Source organism: Sminthopsis crassicaudata, chromosome 3 (assembly GCF_048593235.1).
Source record: "Sminthopsis crassicaudata isolate SCR6 chromosome 3, ASM4859323v1, whole genome shotgun sequence".
NCBI lineage: Eukaryota > Metazoa > Chordata > Mammalia > Dasyuromorphia > Dasyuridae > Sminthopsis > Sminthopsis crassicaudata.
The window spans coordinates 12,233,827-12,254,258 of NC_133619.1; positions in this window are offsets into that span (position 1 = coordinate 12,233,827).

Below are 20,432 nucleotides of genomic sequence, written 5' to 3' on the forward strand. Positions count from 1 at the left end.
TTGGTACACTTTGAAACTGCTCTAAGACATTTGGAACCCACTGTATAGCCATCTTTTTCTGCATTATATAATACAACATAAAAATCAGTACACTTTTAGCTTGACCTATGCAGTTAGATAGTGGGCTTAGAGTCAGGAAAACTTATCTTCTTGAGTTCAAATCTGTCCTTATGTACATACTAACTGTTTTTCCCTGGGCTATTCATTGAACCATTTGCCTCAGTTTCCTCATCTGTAACATGAGCTGGAGAAGGAAATGGAAAACCACTCCAGCATCTTTGCTGAGAAAATCCCAAATGGGATCACAAAGAGTTGGAGGTGAAGAAAACAACTTAAGAACAGCATGGTGTTAATGGCATAGGCAATGTTCAGTGAAGAAAGTCTATCCACTGATATAAATGGGCAATCATTTTGCAATTTGTAGACTTAATGAATTATCGGAGACACTGGGAGGTTAAATATCTTTTGATACTGGACCAAAAACCAGTAAGTCAGCCATGAGATTAAATCCAAGTCTCTGTGACTCTGAAACTAGCTCTCTCTTTCCACTATTCTAGTGTGCCTCATTTATCACCTCCTATCCTGGCCTTCACCTTGACATCTGTTGTATCTCTGATTCCTATGAACCTCCCATGGACCTCCTGAAACCAGGCTTTGATTGACAATCCACTCAGCTTTGGAATCACCACCCTGTGGCTGTATTTTGTGGATTAGTGAGTTAACCAGCAGAATACATGTGACCCATTCTATTTAGTTCATTGAAATTGACCTACTATTGAATTAATACCCTATAGTCACAATCCCAATTTTGTACCTCTCTAGAACTGGGTACTACAATCAAATCCATACCACTATAGATTCTGAAATAGGTGTTAACAACTGGCTCCCCAGCAGTCTCACTCACCATCCTTGGAACTCCCCAATCCTTGCTATCACTCTTTCCTTCATATGTCGTCTCCCTGCGCCAGGATGGAAAATCCTTCGGTATCGATGTCCTGCTTTTGAATTTGTATCCTTAGCACTTAGCAGAGTATCTGACACACAGTCAGTACTTATTAAATACCATTCATTCATTCATTGATACTGTTGCCAGATATTGTTTCGTGTTGTATTTGCATTGTTATTGTGGCTGTGAATAATTTTTGGACCAAATCTATGATTTCATGAATACTGGTGAAGGAAACTTCCTCTCCTAATACAATTCTAATTTTGCTCTGTAACTGAAGAGTTTTTGAGAATTACCTAGATTTTAGAGCCAGTGCAAGGTTCTAGGTCTTGACCAGCTGGACTGTATCAGATTTCAAACTTGAAACCAGGTCTTTTCCCCTTTGAGGAAAGCTTTTTTTTCCCCACAATACCTTGCTACCGTCTAGTAGGGATGTACCAGTGCAAGGTTCTAGGTCTTGACCAGCTAGACTGTGTCAGATTTCAAACTTGAAACCAGGTCTTTTCCCTTTTGAGGAAAGCTTTTTTCCCCCACAATACCTTGCTACCGTCTAGTAGGGATGTATATTTTGTGCGTTTGTGTGTGTATATATATGTTTGTACATGTGTGTATGTAAAGGCAAGCCTTACAATAACTTATTAGCATTTTAGTTTTTTGGAGATATTTTAATATGGTTTTTCCTCCCAAGAAGTTTCATTTCCAGGCAATGTGGCCCTAGATTGTATAGAGTGAATTATTGACAGGATGGATACATCCATGTCTTATAATCAATATCTTAGACAAATAGAAGAATTGATTTTTATCCCAATAACATAATGATAAAAAAATATGTCTTTCTCTCTACCTATTTGTTGTTTAGAATTGAAGCTCTGTCAATTCAAGGCTTTCTATTCTCATATCTAGCACCCAGATCTTTTGATCAATGGTAAAACCATTGTGTGGAGAGCATTTAGGAGTGCTTTCAGATGCTCTTTTGCCCCTGTTTGTATCCCTAGGGTTTAGCACAGTGCCTGGCACACAATAGAAGCTTAATATATATTGATTAATTAACTAACTGCTTTCTTGGGTTATTTAGAGATTAAGTGAATTCTCCAGAGAGCCATCTGGACAATATGTGTCAGAGGCTTGTCTTTAACCCAAATCAGTCTGATTTAAAAATCATTCTCCAGTTACGTATTCCGTGATACTGCCTGGCTGGTGATAAGCACTCATGTGGCTAAGTTATGTCTAATTCAGAACTCTATTTGCTGTTTTCTTGGCAAATATTTAGTATGGTTTGCCATTTTGTTCTCCACCTCATTTTACAGATGAGAAAAATGAATCAAAGAGGGTTAAATGACTTTCTCAGGGTCACATAGCCAGTAAGTTTCAGGAGCAGACTTGAATTGAGGTCTTCCTTACTCCAAACCCAGAGCTCTATCCCAGAGGTTACCTAGCTTCCTGGTAGTAAGCATGGAGATGGTAATATTTCTTCTATCTAGAGATCACTTATCTGACCACATCAAATAGCCCAAACCCATCTGGGAGTCAGCTCAAAAGCCTTTAAGGATTGTCAGAAAAATGATTGCCAAAAATGATAAAAACCCCCTTCAATAAGAGCGGCGTGCTGTCAACTTTAGACCTGCATTCAGACAAGGCAGAAGATTCCAAATGGATGGAACATATTGCTGGCAGCAAGAAATCACAGATTTGGGGAGAAGAACATAAAACAGCTATTTAGAAGCATGAAGAAGAGTTATTAAAGCCCATCTGGAGGTGATTGGGTTTAACAGCTAATAGCTTTACATTCATCAATGCCCCTTAGCATTATTGTATTTGAGCAAAGAACGATAATTGATGTTGTTAATAATGATATACTGGCAGATGGAATACTGGACAGGGCAGTGCTCTTTGAATTCAAATCCTTTCTCAGACACAGAGACCCTGGGTCAATCATTGACTATCTCTGAGCCTCTCCTTGGTAAAATTTGCCACTAGTCCCTTTTCAGTTCTAGAACCAGAAGCCAAGATGTTTATCCAGCATCTCACATAAAATCACTTTCAGGACTGATTTTTTCTTTTCATTCTTGGATGGATCTTTAGCATACCCATTGGAGATTGCCTAAAAACGTGTAAACCCGGGTCCAATAACATTTCAACCAGACGTAAATTGAGGATTCTTATAGCGCACTTGTGTATTTCCAAATGGGGATGTTTTATGTGCCTGCTGCCTTCCCACCTGTGTATCTCTTGGCCATTTCATCCCTTAAGTCCTCCAGAAGAGAGCCACCCAAAAATCTAGCAGCCTTCCTGTAGATGTCTTAACATTGCAAGAATACATGTGAAGCACCACACCATTACCTGTCACTCTCTGTCTATCAGGGTTGTTACAATGTTTGGATCATGGACCCACTGGCAGTTTTGTGGAGTCAATGAAACTCTTCTCCAAATGTCTTTTAATGCATAAAATAAAATGCATAAGATTACAAGGGAAAACAATTATACTGAAATATAATTATCATATTCCAGGCTCTCAAGGTATCATATTTCCGGCTTTCCAGGAAGACAAAGCTCTTAGGATCAGAAAAAGAAATTTTTGTTTCATTTTGGGAAGCAATTGAGGTTGTGACTTGCTCAAAGTTACACAGTTAGTACTTGAGGCTACTGCACCAACACTGATCCAGTAGATCCCCTGAAAATATAATTATTAAAAAAAAATGTCTGGCCCTTGGCTAAAAACTCTTGCACACATTTGACCCATTTCCTTTTCCAGTAAAATATCTCCTGTATGACATTAACAATGATATTTCTGGTGATGAATCTTCATTTGGTAATATTTTAGAGCATATTTAAGCTCCCCAAATCTCTTTTGATTGCTCTTTAGATGACCTATAATTGTGATGCAATATTATATATCTATATAGAGCAGTAAAAAATAGTATCAAACCCTAAATTAGGAAAATTCATCAGCCTAAGTTTAAATCTAGTCTCAGACACTTCCTAGTTGTGTGGCTCTAGACAAGCCACTTAATCCTGCTTACCTCCGTTGCCTCATCTGTAAAATGAGCTGGAGAAGAAAATGGCAAACAATTCTAATCTCTCTACAGCCTCAGTGGTGTCACGAATAATCAAATATAATTGAAAAACAACTGAAGAAAAAGAAAAAAGAATATTGGAAAACTTATCTCCTTTGATCCAGCAGTGTCTTTACTGAGTCTATATCCCAAAAAGATCATAAAAAAGGGGAAAGGACCCACATGTGAAAAAATGCTTGCAGCAGTTCTTTGTGTAGTGGCAAGAGACTGAAAACTGAGTTGGATGTCCATCAGTTGGGGAATGGCTAAATAAATTATTATATATGAATGTTATGGAATATTATTATTCTATAAGAAATGATCAGCAGGATGATTTCAGAAAGGCCTGGAGAGATTTTACATGAACTGATGCTGAGTAAAGTGAGCAGAACCAGGAAATCATTGCACACAGCAACAAGATTATATGATGGTCAATTCTGATGGACGTGACTCTTTTCAACAATGAGGTGATTCAGACCAATTTCAATAGACTTCTGATGGAAAGAGATATCTGCATCCAGCAAGAGGATTGAGGGGCTGAATATGGATCACAACATAATATTTTTACCTGTTTGTTATTTGCTTAATTTGGGGAGATTTTATCATTGTTTTCCTTTTTAATCTTATTTTTTTTTCTTTTGCAGCATGATAAATGTGGAAATATGTATAGAAGAATTGCACATTTTTAACAAAAAAATAGAATAGACTTTGATCTTTAAAAAGAAAGAATATTGATATTAAAAATAATGGATTATCATTTCAGAGAAAACTTTAGAGTCCTTAAAAAACATAATACATATCCTCAAATGCAATCCTTTCATTATTTCCTTCCTATTTATCCTCTGCAACTATTGCCCATCTGGCATTTCTGTCCAAGACACTTCTAAATGGCCAATTTGATTGGTTGGTTGTCCACCTGAACGCATCATCTTGGTCTCAGAATTCTACATTCTTTTGTTTTTCTTCTCTTTTCTGCTCAGATACTTTGGCTGAACTCTTCTGAGTGATTTTGGATTGCACCTAGTAATGCTCCCGGCCCTTGATGCAATCAAACACAGCCATCAAAAACATCTGGAGAACTTTATCATCTCAAAGAATTCCTCTTCCTTTGGGACTCTTCTCTGTACTTAGTCAATGGCCATAGCCAATGCTTGTAGAAAGCATGGCACCCCTCACATGGTAACCATCTCCTTTTTTTATATCGTTCTTATTGTAATCCATTTGTGACAATAGCTTAAAGGCAAACTTTCATTGGGAAGAATTGGCAGCCATTTAGGCTTTAGGGAAAATGCTACCTGTGCCATCACTTATTTCTTAAAAATCTTTAGCACAGCATTGTCTGGCAGCATTTAAATTGCTAATTAGGAGAGAACGGATGAGTTAATGATGAAACCACTCTCATTCTTTTTTTTTTTCTTTCTAGAGTTCATTGTTCTGTAGTCATCATCCCAAAATTGAGACTTCAGAGTTGAATCACCTCTTTGACACAGAAGGTCAATTCCCTGCCTTGTGCTATTTTCAGCACTACATTATTCAGTTAGATTGGCAGCCCTCTTAATTAACACCCTGGCCATATTTACTGTTAAACTTCAGTAAAAGGAGAGAAGCTAATTCAACAAAGACATGTAGAGCCCATGAGCTGAGTTTTTGCAGCATTTAAAATGAAAATGATTTTCAACTGAGCACAGCAACTCATCTATCTCATTGAATCACGTATTGGAAAATTATAGTTTCTAATTATTCTGTATTGATCACCTATCCCTCGCCAGAGTGAGTATATTGTAGTTATGTTCTTTTGCTGCTAAGGATTCACATACGGAAGAAATAATGCAGAACAGCACATATCCTTTCTTTGTAAAATAAAAACCTCCAAAGTTCAGAGAGATACTCGGAGACATCATATGAATAATTACCTGACTTCTGTTGGACTTTAACTGAGGAGAACTTAGGTCCCCTGTTACATGAGTATCTAAATGAATATCCATGTGGCCAAAAAAACTGGGTAACATTTAAAATAGTCTCCCAGTTCAGAAAAAAAAAACAATTGGGGAATTGTTATATTTATCCCAGGAGATGATAGAAATATAACAATATTTTCTCTGGGATGTGAGTATGATACAATGTGAATAGCACATCATTTAAAAGAGGTGTGAATGACAGGTCATGATGAATGAGCTGGAGAAGCATGCTCACAATCAGCCGTGGGTTTTTCCACACAGATGGCCCCCGGAGATTCACGCCTTAGCACAGCCCTCACACTGTACGCATTCATAACATACCACATGCCTCATGGGCACCGGGATATTAATGGATGTCTGATCTTCCTAATTAGCTTGACAGATTGGTGGGGGGTCACAGCTACATTTGGAGCTTGCATGAGGTTAGTTGCTGGGTGACATTTTGTTGTTCTGTTTATCTTTTATTAATTACTGCTAACCACTGTGTCAGATGCAGTCTACAGTCTATTGCAAATAACCTGAATGGCCATCGGTGCACCTACATCCTGGACCGTCCGTGGGATTTTCTTTCTGGGAGTTGATTTGCCCATATCTCCTAGTACAGATTTCAGCCCTGGTGGTGAATTACGTGATGTGTGTGACATTTGGGAGAAATTGTTTTAATTACCAAAAAAAGGTCAGAGGGTTTGAGGAAGAAACAAAATTGGCAGACCAAAGAATATAAACAAGGACAAGTGAATGAAATGTAACTGTACTATTTGCATGTAAAAAATGCAAAAATAATTTCTTTATCCTGAAAAAAGTGAATATAATATCTGTCCTACTTCTCATCTACTTCAAGATAGATAAAACTCAAATTCTCTGACACTTTTCTCTCTCAGTGCTTTGGGCACACTGGAGTGTATACGTTGTCAGACAATACAATACTCTCACTTATATATTCACATACATAGAGAGATATAGATATACACACAGAAAGATAGATATAATGAGTCTACAGTTATATATAAATGCATAGATACATTTTATATACATATGCATATATAGTTGTATATATTGTACACATATGTGTAAATGAGAAGTGAACAGGGAATTTACAAGGCTGTTCTTTCTGATTCTAACTGAGCTGATTAATGACGTGTGCTGGATCAGCTTTTGAGTGCTTTGAAGGGGAAGGGGCTGCTTACAACCATATGTGACTCAGAGTTGAAGTCCTTGAATCTTTCAAATGATGAAGCATCCTCCTATTGAAAAAGAAAAGCCACTGACTCAATGAACTACTGAATCTCACATGATAAATAATTCTCTCTTTCCCTAGACTTGGGGAATGAGGACAGAGTGGTGCTCCCTCTCCTATCTTGACCAGTTCAAGTCATATATACATATATATATATATATATATATATATAAAATATAGTATAAAATAGTATAAAAGTATATACTAATAATATAAAAGTATATATACTATACTATAGTGTATATATATATAAAATATAGTATTATATATATATAATATAGTATATATATATATAACAGTATTTTATATATAGTATAGTATAGTATATATATAACATAGTATTTTATATATATATGTACTGTTATATATATATATATATATAACAGTATTGTATATATATATATAAAACATAGTATTTATATATATATATACTATTATATATATAACAGTATTATATATACTATACTATAGTATATATATAACATAGTATTTATATATATACTATAGTATATATAACAGTATTAAATATATATATTATACTATAGTATATATTTATAACATAGTATTTATATATATACTATTATATATATAACATAGTATTTTATATATATGTACTGTTATATATATATATATATATATTATAGAATATATATATAACAGTATTGTATATATATATATATAAAACATAGTATTTATATATATATATACTATTATATATATAACAGTATTATATATACTATACTATAGTATATATATAACATAGTATTTATATATATACTATAGTATATATAACAGTATTAAATATATATATTATACTATAGTATATATTTATAACATAGTATTTATATATATATATACTATTATATATATAACATAGTATTTTATATATATGTGCTGTTATATATGTATACTATAGTACATATATATATATATAACAGTATTAAATATACATACTATACTATAGTATATATATATATATACACATATAAAACAGTATTTTATATATATATAAAACATAGTAATATATATATATATATATATATATATATATATATATATATATATATATATATATATATATATATATACTGTATATACTTACTATCGTAAGCCTACTATTCAATTAGCAGACCTTGCAATTGAGCCCTTGACTGCTTTTTTATTTTGTTTTTTGCTTTTTTGTTTTGTTTTGTTTTACTAGATAGATGAATGGATGTTGTCCTGGAACTTGGAGTAATCTAGGGAATTCCAGATATCCTGGATCCCATTGGGTGGATTTAATTACCATTTCATTGGAGAAAATAACCACTGGCAGTAAGATGAATACAAACTCTAGCCTACATTGGCAGAAGGAACAGACTAAGAGTATGGACAAATACAAAGTAGAAATAAAATCTAATGTGCTTAATCAACAAACCTGACAAATGTTTCATATCTAGCAACTTACTTGTTTTTAAAAATAGCAATCTGAGCAAATTTTAAAAGTGATTATGTTATTGATTCCTTAAACTCTGCACATTCATCTTAGAGCTATTTTGTGTACAGAAAACAAATATCTGTCCTATAGCTGATTCATATTTTACTTTGAGTACTTTTCTTCTCCCATCCATTTGAAAAACTAATACTTAAACCCAAAGTAAAATGTTCAGGATTCTGGAGGGGAGGGGGTTAACAAGCCAACTGGTGTGAAAAAAGTCATCCTAACCCCATTTATTGCAGGCCGGGCTCCCCCAAACTGAATCTGATTAAGATCATGTGTGTCAGTCTAGATCAGAAGAAACTTTTGAGGGAAAAAGAATGAGAAATTGTCTCAACCCAAGGACGAGAATCAAGTTTTATTAGGTATCCATGTATATATATATATATATATATATATATATATATATATATATATATATATATATATATATATATATATATATATATATATATATATATAAAATATATATATATAAATATATACATATATATATATGTTTTTGTAGATATATGGACATATTTAAGTATATAAATAGAGATATATAGATAGATATAAAGATAAAGTTATATATATATATGTATATGTGTATATATATTCATATATATATGGCAGATGTTCACATGGTGGTCAGAAGAAATAATACAAGGTCACTCTCAAGATCTCTCTAAAGAACTTTGGAATCGATTGCATGACATGGGAGACATTCACAAAAGACTTCCCATTGTGACATACTCACACTAAATAAGGTATTGTGCACCATGAATAAAGCAGAATTGCAGTAGCTCCAAGAAACAAGAGATGTGCAAATTAAGACACATCTCCCACTCCACTCCAAATATTCATGTGAATTACTTGTCCCCAACCTGTTGTAGAACCTTACAAAGTTCTCAATGGTTAGATCAGCCAGTCTGTTGATTAAACAATCACTGTCCCTTGACTTCAATTTAGTGATGCTTTCTTGTTCCTCTTCAAGAAAGAAGGACAATAACCAATGTCCATACCAATTGGTAAATAAATAGAGAAAAAGCTTTGGGACAAGTCCCTCTTCTGGTGTGACCTGGGAAATGTCACAGACTCAGTTCCCCCAAACAATACTCTAAGATTTTCGGTTTTAGAGAAGGTCCCAAACCATACTGGTAAAGTAAAGTTTCTCACTGGGATGATGAAATAAGAGGTTTGACAATTCTAAGCATGCACATATGTCTATCTGTGGGTGGATCTGTTCTTTTAAAAAAAAAGTTTGCTTACTTCATATTTATATCTCCTTCAAAGAACATGGTTTTACACACACATACATACTCACACACAATATACTTATCCATCAGTGTCAAGATCCTGAGATTCGGTGGATATAGAGAACTGCCTCTAGCAATGTAGATCACAATCAGCTAAAATTTGTTGTCTTAGAAAGTGCAACATGACAATCTTTAAATTTAAAATGTAAATTGTTCTTTATTTTATACAGAATTATGATAGCATCATCCCAATACACCTTTCATCTAAGAAATTCAAAGTACATTGTCTTTTTTGAAAGATATTAATGTTTTTTTTTATCCCATCTCTATAATTTTCTGATAACCCCATGTTCGGATTGAATCCTTCCTCATAAAAACAAGGAACAGTTAAGAGATAACAACAGACATAGTGACTGCCTGATCTTTCTCTAAAGGGGAGGGATGTGCCAATATAGATTATTTTTATCAAACCTAAAGCAAACAGAAGCTAAAAGAAACATTCTAGTTTTTCCAGGGATTTAAAACACACCTTTTTAATAAGCACATGCAAAAAAACATTGGATTTGGAGCTCCACTTCTCTAATCTTTGAGTATGTCAGAGAACTTGTATTTAGAAATGTGTACTTAGTGTTACCCAAACTTAAGCATTCCAAAATTCTCTAGGCTTAGGACAAATGATCTCTTTTAATAAAAGCTATTAAGCATGACAGATTTGTTATTCCATTCCAAATGAAATGTAATTAAACTATGTCACAAAAATTATTCACTATGGGTTAGGTCAGATTTATAGCAAGGATGCAGGGATGCTTAAGTTTTAGGAAAACTATAAGCAAAATTGACCATATCAATAACAAAACCATCAAAAATTATGAATATCTCAGTAGATACAGAAAAAGGTTTTGACAAAGTATAACATATTTCTGTAAAAAAAAAAAACTAGGAAAAAATAGAAATAAACAGAGCTTTCCTTAAAATAAGTAGTACCTCTCTAAAACCATCAGCAAACATTATCTGTAACAGAAAAAAAGCTAGAAGCATTCCCAGTAAGTTCAGGGGTGAAGCAAGGATGCCCATTATCACCATGATCATTCAATATTTTACTAGAAATGTGAGCTATTGCAATAAAAGACAAAGAAATTGAATTAATTAGAATAGGAAATGGGGAAATTTTATCACTCTTTGCAGACATTTGATAGTATGATTAGAGAGAGAATCAACTAAAAATCTCCTTGAAATAATTATCTTTAGCAGAGTTAAAAGATATAAATAATGTTATTCAGGCTATGTCTGACTCTTTGTGACCCCATGGACTATAACACAAGAGACCTTTCTATTTCCCACTGACTCTCAATGTTTGTCCAAGTTCATGTTCACTATCCATATCATCCTCTGCTATCTACTTTTATTTTTGCTTTCAATATTCCACATCAGTCTTTTCTAATGAGCCCCATCTTCTCATTATGTGCCAAAGTATTTAAGCTTCAACTCCAGTATTTGATCTTCCAACGAACAACCTGAAATAATTTCTTTAAGTATTAATCGATTTGATCTCCTTTTTGTCCAAGAGACTCTCAAAAGTCTTCTCTAGCTTCACAATTTGAAAGCGTCAATTCTGTAGCACCCAGTTTCCTTTTAGTCCAACTCTCCCAGCCATACATTGTTACTGGTAAAACCATATATTTGATTGTATAGATCTTTGTTTGATGTTTCCCTTGGTGGAAGGCAGAAAGTGAAGACAAATTAAGAAACTTCTTGATGTGGGTAAAAGAGGAGAGTATAAAAGCAGTCAAACTATTACTCTCTCTAGCCCCCATTGTCTTTCCTTCACACAGGTGTTGTTCTTCATACACCCTTCACACAGGTATTGTTCTTCATACACCACAATCTTCAATCCCTCAGTTTTTCCTAGTTCTATCCCTTTTCTGACTCCATTACTAGTTCTCCAGTTCTGACCCTCTGGATATCTACCTCAATTAAATAATTTCTTTCACCATTAATTATACTCTCCCCAGTCCTTGACCTTTATTGTTCCTGTTCTTTATTTGTTATTCTTTATTTCTATATAACTTCTGCTGTTCAATCCTTCCCTACATGCACACTTAATGGCATTTAATTTTTCCAGTTACATAGTTTTTAACATTCACTTTTGTGAGATGTTGAGTTCAATGTCCACCCCCTCCCTCTCTCCCATCATCCATCCTAAAGATAGCAATATAAGTCATACATGTGCAATCACATTCAACATATTCTCACATTAGTCATGTTATGAAAAAGGAATCAGAACAGAAGGAGAAAACCACAAGGAAGGGGGGAAAAGTGAAAGTAGTATGCTCCCATCTTCATTCAGTCTCAGTATTTCTTTCTCTGGCCATGTATAGCATTTTCCATGGACACGTCTTTTGTAATTGTCTTAGATCATTGTATTTCTGAGTTGTTAAGAAGCCTATACAGAATCATTGTCATTAAGCCTCAGTTTTCTCATCCAGTAGGTAGATGAAAAGACAGTTTTATTTTGTTTTGTTTTGTTTTGGCTAAGGCAATTGGGGTTAAATGACTTGCCCAGGGTCACACAGCTAGGAAGTATTAAGTGCCTGAGGACAGATTTGAACTCAGGTCCTGCTGGCTGGTGCTCTTTCTACTGTGCCACCTCGCTGTCCCACAGTTTATTTAAAATAATTTCTTCCTATCCTTTTTAGTCAGTTCATTGGGCTTAAATATATTCCTGAGTATTTGGGGCTAGGATACTTTTTTCCAAGCCAGATTCTTTACTTGTCAAAATGATTTTTGTCGGTATGTCTAACATACACTTCTAATAAACTCAACGGAATCTTTACCCCATCTCACCAAGCCTGTCAGAAATTTTGTACCATCAAAATTAAGCCCAAATGGAAGCTGTTTGTTAAGTACCCTAATTCTTGGCTTTTTTTTTTTTTTTTTTTTTTGCTTTTTACGCAATAGTATGCTAAATATAGACATTAGTCATTGGCCAAGGATGTGGGTTACTTATAAGAAAAAAGACTATCGGGGTCAGAAATAGTTTTTTCAGGGTTTATTCCACAATTACAACCCAAAAAGTAGGTGTGTATTTTAAGTTATGAGGTTCCCCTGTGATTCATAACTTTCTCCCCCGCTACATGTTTTATGTTCTGAAGTGGGAAATGAAGAAGGCAATACAAGAATATGGGAGTTCAGCTAAAGTCCAAACCACACACATATGGATTTAAGAGAAAAAATAGATTAAACCAAAAGGCTCCTGAAGGACAGACAGGTCTAGCTCACACCCACAACAGCAAATCAGTTATTTTGGAATTGGTTTCAGTAATTACTATTATGCCACATAATTACCACAGCAAAGCCCCAATTACATGACACATCCACATTCATAGTATATTTAAAATAAAAAAGTATAAAAATAGCATTAAGGAACAGAGAAATCTACAGAAGCCACCAAGGTTAGAGCCAAGACTGCTGGTCAATCCCAGGATTCCTGATGCCAGATTCTACCTGGATCTTTGTTTCTTAAAAAAAATAAAAAAATAAAAACACTTTGGCCAAGGAACCATTATAGACTAGCCATGTCTAATAATTTACTAAAGCATCGCTCCTCTTTCCAAGAATGTTACTTCTGCTAGAACTGCAGGGAACTACTACTCTCTGATCTTTAATGGAAGAAATCCAGAGTACAAAGTATAACTATTGTCAAGGTGCTCACATGCTCAATAACCAACTTTCTCATTCAGTTGCATCATGAACTTTTATTTTTATAAGTGTCCTTATAACTACGAGTAAAAGTTTTCTTAGGCTTTAATTCACATTTTAGTTAAGTATGAAAGCAAAAATCCCCCTGTTTTACTACAAAGAGAGCATTAATAAAAAAAAAACCTAAGGATTCTAAACAAATTTGTTTTTAAAATAATGGCTTACTATGGATATCTTCAACAAAGAGAAGATCTCTAGGATATACTATAAGATATTTAATATGTATGGGAATGCCTGCCATCTAGGGGAGGGAGTGGAGGGAAGGAGGGGAAAAACTCGGAACAGAAGGGAGTACAAGGGATAATGTTGTAAAAAAAAATTTACCTATGCATATGTACTGTCAAAAAAATGTTATAATTATAAAAATTAATAAAAAACAAGAAACAAACAAAAAACAAAAAACAAAAAACCAAAGAGAAGATCTAATTCAGTTCCAATTGATGAACAGACTCAGCTATACCCAGAGAAGGAACACTGGGAAATGAGTATAAACTGTTTGCACTTTTGTTTTTCTTCCCAGGTTATTTTTACCTTCTGAATCCAATTCTTCCCGTGCAATAAGAAATTTGGTTTTGCACACATATATTGTATCTAGGATGTACTGTAACACATTTAACATGTATGAGACTTCCTGCCAGCTAGGGGAGGGAGTGGAGGGAAAGAGGGAAAATTCAGAATAGATGTGAGTGCAAGGGATAATGTTGTAAAAAAAAAAAATTACCCATGCATATCTACTGTCAAAAAAAGTATAATTATAAAATTAATTTTAAAAATAATGGCTTCCTATTATCAAGTTAGCAAGCAATTGTTACGTATGTACTGTGATCCAGATACTATCCTAAATATACAGTCGTTGTCCTCAAGAAGCTTGTTTTTAAAAGGGGAGGAGGAGGTAGAACAATATAAAAGGGAGCTAAAATCAGAGGGCAGAGGGGGAATCTGGAAAATTAGGGGTGAAACCAGAAAAAAAAAGAGTGAAGGAGTGAGCATCACTGGCATATCTATCAAATGGAGACTTGGAGAAGAATTACATTAGAGGAGGAACTTTACAGAGTGAGAAAAAATCTTGGAGCATGGTAGCTTCCCCCACTGACAGCTATCAGCAACCTTTCAATAATTTAGAGGATCATTGGACCGTAGAATAAGAATCAAGGGACTCAGAAGCAATGCAGTCAATCAGCTCCCCCGGGGTCTAAATCTCTGTTCTCACAAATTTTACTAAAAAGGTTCCTCAACTGAGAATGCACACAGACATTAGGGGGGAGGAGAGCTTGTAGTTCTGGAAACTATTCACATCAGGGATGGGTTCAATAGGCAACACTACATATATATCATGAAGGGTATAGCCCCCCAAAATCTATAAAGAAATAAGGATGGAGGAATGAACAGATAGGGAAGCAAAGGGGAAGGAAAGAAGACAAGGGAGGGATCTTTGGGTGGGAGAAGGTTAAGTAATAGCAAGACAAGTTATGGAGCAGAATTTAATTAAAGAGTCAACAGGGATAGGAAAGACATGTGTATGTATGTGTGAGAGTGAGTATGTATGTATATATTTACATATGTATGTATAAATATGTTTTTTTTCTTAACCATAGCTTGCTTGGGGAAGAGGAAGATGACAGGGGGGAAGAAAGAATAAAGTAAATAAGGTATGCAGCAGAGAACCAAAGAAATTTACAAGGAAGCAAAGAAAAAATGGACATTCATGAATATAATTTCTTCTACTAATATATATACTTTGTTGAACTGGTAGTTTGTTGTTATATATTTTCAATAATCCCTGATGTTCTGCGGGCACAAAACAATATCTTTTGTTTTTCTTCATTTTGTTTTGTATTCCTTTTCTGTTTTTTTTTTTTCTTACTCTAGTTTTTTTTTTTTTTTTTCAAACACATAAATAAATAAAGATTCCTCAGCTTTCTAAACTTAATACCCATGGAAATAGAAGTGAATACATATGCCGTTGAGGGAAACTGAACTTTTTAAAGACCCGATCTTGAGAGTTCTGCTTCTGATCTCTATTGGCTGGATTATTTTGAGTAAACTATTAACCATAGTGTCCCTGGGCAACAGTCTGAGGCTAGATATAAATTGTAAAAGAGCTGTTAATGTGTATTTATAGAAGGATTTTCTTCTCTAGAGATTGCCTAAGTCAATAAAAATCACAAGTCTAAAATCAAAAGCAACTGCAACAATAAACCTCATGTAATTCACCAATCTTAAATTGATAGTCATCATCTCTAACCAAGAAGTCTGACATTTTAGGATCCTCTTTCTAAGCAATGAGCCTAAAGGAATTGTGCTAGACATATCCATTTCACATTTTGATTTTCTTTCTTTGTACATTAGAAAGATTCCTAGAAATTTGTGAGTGATGAATTTCTTTGATTACATTTTCTTATTAACATTCATATTTTTAGAGACAATACATTGAAAAAGTGTCTACACACACACACACACACACACACACTATTATATCTTTTTTTTCCCCTGAGGCTAGGGTTAAGTGACTTGCCCAGGGTCACACAGCTAGGAAGTGTTAAATGTCTGAGACCAGATTTGAACTTGGGTCCTCCTGAATTCAAGGCTGGTGCTCTATCCACTGTGCCATCTAGCTGCCCCACACTATTATATCTTAAACAACCATTTTAAGGAGTTTTTTTTCTGCAGAAAAAAAAAGTCAATGTGTTCTCCAGACCCCTTATGACCTTATAGAAATGAATATCCAAATGGATATTCATAACATATTTAGTACCATAATTAATTAAAATTAAAACATACATATCACATAATACCTAGTTAATATATATTTCCTTGATAATCCAGATTGAATCCATGGATATCAATATTCCAGATCAAACCAGAATCTATTAGCGGAAAGAAACATCAGAAATGATTTTCCCAACAAAATTCAGAAACTGATTTGCAGTCAAAGAAAAAAGCTAATGTCTCTGTTTGTCCCCCTTCCTTGTAAATGTGAAAGAATAGAAATGATACATTTCATTAAAATGGCATATGAAGCCAGGAGATTTCAAGAATCGTTCTTTCGTGATGGATGACACACGAGTGGAAGATATAGTACTGCAACAGTAACGTACATTAAAAACCAAGAAAAATAGTCACTGAGGGTGGTCTTAGGCTTTTCTGACATTTAGTAAATTCATATAATATTCCATCAAGGTAAAATGAATGCCAAAGAAAACCCAAACTCTTTTCTTGTTTTGTGAAAAGTGCTTAGCCATTCTAAGGTATTATTTTACATTCATCTGCTGTTGTCTACTCATTGTAACTAATAGACCTGTGTTTGATGTTTTCAGTTTTTAATTTCATAAGAAAATGAACAGTGTGCTACCCAGGCTTTCCTCCCCTTAAGGAAAGACTTTCTTTGTTTGGTTATGGCCAACTGCACAGAATTAAGGTCCTTTATCATTTGTGCATGTACAATATTAATCAAAAATACCCATGCGTTTCATGCTCCTGGCTTCTTCTAGCAGGAGTCTGGCTTTTCCTTCTACATCTAAGGCTTGATTCATTAACTGTGAGATCATTTCTATTTGGGTGCATGCACTCTAGAATATGGGGATGATACAATACAATGAGTCTTCTGTTGGGAGCCTTTTATAAGCTTGAAGGAATGCATACAATATGAACTGAGAGATGAGCTCATATAGAATATTTATTAGGGTGAATTCAACTATTTGAAAATTGCTATGTCTTGATGTGAATGAAATAGCATTCTCTGCTTTCACTTGTTCACATCTCAGGGTCACAGGATTTAATGGTAAGGTTACAGATAACTGAAGGGAGCTAATATCACAAGTCTAAATTTTCTAAGGTATTTCTTAATAAAAATATAATGTCCAAATTTATAATTTAAATCTAGAGCCCATTCAGAAGAACTAGTTAGAGCTGATGTTATCGTACAGTTGCTTTTGATTTCATTGAATGTCTTAATTTCATTTTTAATGTCTATAATGTCAGAATCTCAGCATGAATGGTGTATGATTCAGTAAACTCCCTCGATATTTGGTTTTCGTGATGTCCCAAAGCCAGCTCAATGATCCGATGTTCCATTCTGGATCCTTAAGCAATCTTTTTGCCAATAGGTTTCTTGTTATGGGCTCGATGTTCTAGGAATATTTAGCATATAATTTGTATCTTTCAATAGGCCACAAAGTTGCTTAATTGGTAAGTGTTTCAAGATCTTCAATATAGACAAAAACACTGGTATGAGATCGAGGAACTGGGGTTCAAATCTTGTGATGCTCATTAACTATGTGACCTTGGACAAATCATTAACCTTTTTTCTAGACCTATAATCCTATCATCCTGTGACCAGAATAAGGAAATTTTTTAAACTTTTTTCTTCCAGTCATTTAGCCTAATGTCATTTCCAATTTTAACTTACAACTATTTTACTACCCCTTTCTGACTTCCTTTTTTTTTCTTTCTTTTATTCTATCTTTCCTTTGGAATCTTGGGGCAAAGGAGGAATAGAAGTCTAAAAATTTAAGGCTATTCAATATCTTTCAAACAGATTTCTTGACTCAGCCTTTATGAGTCAGCTAATTTAGCATTTCCTTGGTATTGTTATGATTTCAACCATTTCATCCCTGTCATTTAGTTCTGGGCACAAATTTCAATAATCAGAGTTTATTATATAATGCATTCTTTAGATTTGATGTACTCTGAAATAATTACACCAAAGGTAGATCTTATAGGACAGAGGTGAGAAAGGAATGAAAATCTATAAATACATCCTTTCTTCCACCAAACATTCTTAATGAAACTGATGTTCACAATACGTATTTAAAACATCTTTATTGTCCTTGAATAGAAAATAACTCCTTTAGGGATATCAATTCCAATACTTTTAACAACAAATAGAAAATTCTAGCATCATAAAATCTTTGTTCTGTCTTTAAAATTTTATAACACTTTTGTCTGAAAATATTTATAATTGAAACCTACAAAAAAATTATCACTAAGAAAATAATAAGTTGACAACAGTTCACATTAAGATACAATACGAATTTGATAATTCAGAAGGTGTTTTTTATGACATCACTGTGAATAATCCCTCCAAGAATGTAGATCACAAAAGTAGATAAGCCACTCTTCTTGGTCTCCTCCATATCTTCTTATATGACTTCACGAGATGCTAGGTGCAAAGAAAATTTATCAGCTAGTTAAAATCTGAAGTGCTTTACAAATCTTAAAATCCTGTATAAATGTTAGCTATTATCATCACCATAACAATGATTATTATCATCATAAATTGGATTACGTTTCCAATGATGTCCATCTCTACAAGTGACTATTTTGGTTTTGAAACAACAACATCCATTCCTTGGCTCAAGTCTATCAAGTTTGATTGGATATGCAAAATTTTCCCACATATTAGTAGAGCTCTTTGAAAAGGGAAGTTCACAATCACAGTATGATGACATATCAGAGGAATGCTTTCATGTACGACATTATACGAATGAGTGTAATTTAACCCTAACATGAAACAGTAAGTCTGTTACTGTAGCATTTATTGATTTTGAACATTTTTTTCTCCAAATCACCCTTTTAAGCCAAATAAAAACTTTGGTTCCCAACTTTTTTACTTTTGTGAGCATGTGCAAGTACTTTAAGCAAACTTCTCTGAGTCTCAGCTTCCTCCTTCATTAAAAAAAAAAAAAAAAAAAAAAAGGATGGACACATTTTGAAGTCTCTTCAAAATTTACATTTATGATTTACATTTATTACTGAATTTTGTTTACTATTTTGAAGTCACAAGTTTTGATTTTCAAATGCTACGGTAAATTTTGAAAAGCTAAATCTTCATTCCTGCATTCGTTTTAATTTAAGTACATGAAGAACTGAAAAAGGAATTATCCAACAATAGGCAACATAGAAATATAGAGGAAAATGGCTGATGTTGTGATAGAAAGAAAACAAATCATTGGAAAGACAACTAAAAAAAAGATTGCTTCAGACTAAGTCCAGTGATTTGGGGAACTTGATTTTCTGTCTTACCTTTCTTTCCTTGCTAAAGGGTTTTCCCTGTGTGTTTAACCATTTCTATTTCCTGTTCTCTGTTTTTGTCTCTTGTGTTTTCTCCTCTCATTCCATCATAAATTCATGGGTCCTTGTTTCAGGGGACAAAGGCTATATGAAGATTCACCTTATGCTATATGGGGTTCTTGAATCTTCCATGTTAATTATGAAATTGTCATCACTGAATTTTAGAGTATAGGCTGGGGGTACCCTGAGGAGGAAAAAAACACTACCTCCCCATTAAAGAAATGGCATAATCAAATGATATAAACTAAGTTTTTAGGGGGAAATGAGCTTTTTTTAGCACTGGAAACAGTGTGGTAAAATGGGAAGAGCATTTACTTTGAAGTCAGTGCTTTAGTTTTGATTATGGATTTGATCATGAGCTAGGTAGGGGTTTTCTTGGCAAAGATCCTAAAATGGTTTGCCATTTCCTTCTCCAGCTCATTTTACACATAGGAAAATTGAGGTAATCAGGGTTAAGTGACTTGACCAAGGTGACATAACTATTAAGTGGTGTACCAGGAAGACAGTATCCACTCTCTAACTCAAAATACCTGTGTGACTTTGGGTAAGTACCTAATCTTCCCAGGTTTCCAACTCACCATCTGTACAAGAATGAGTCTGAAATAGATGGCCTCAAAGATAACCTATGACCTCATGATTTTATGTTTAAAATATCCTAAATCATAATTTTTATATATATATATATATATATA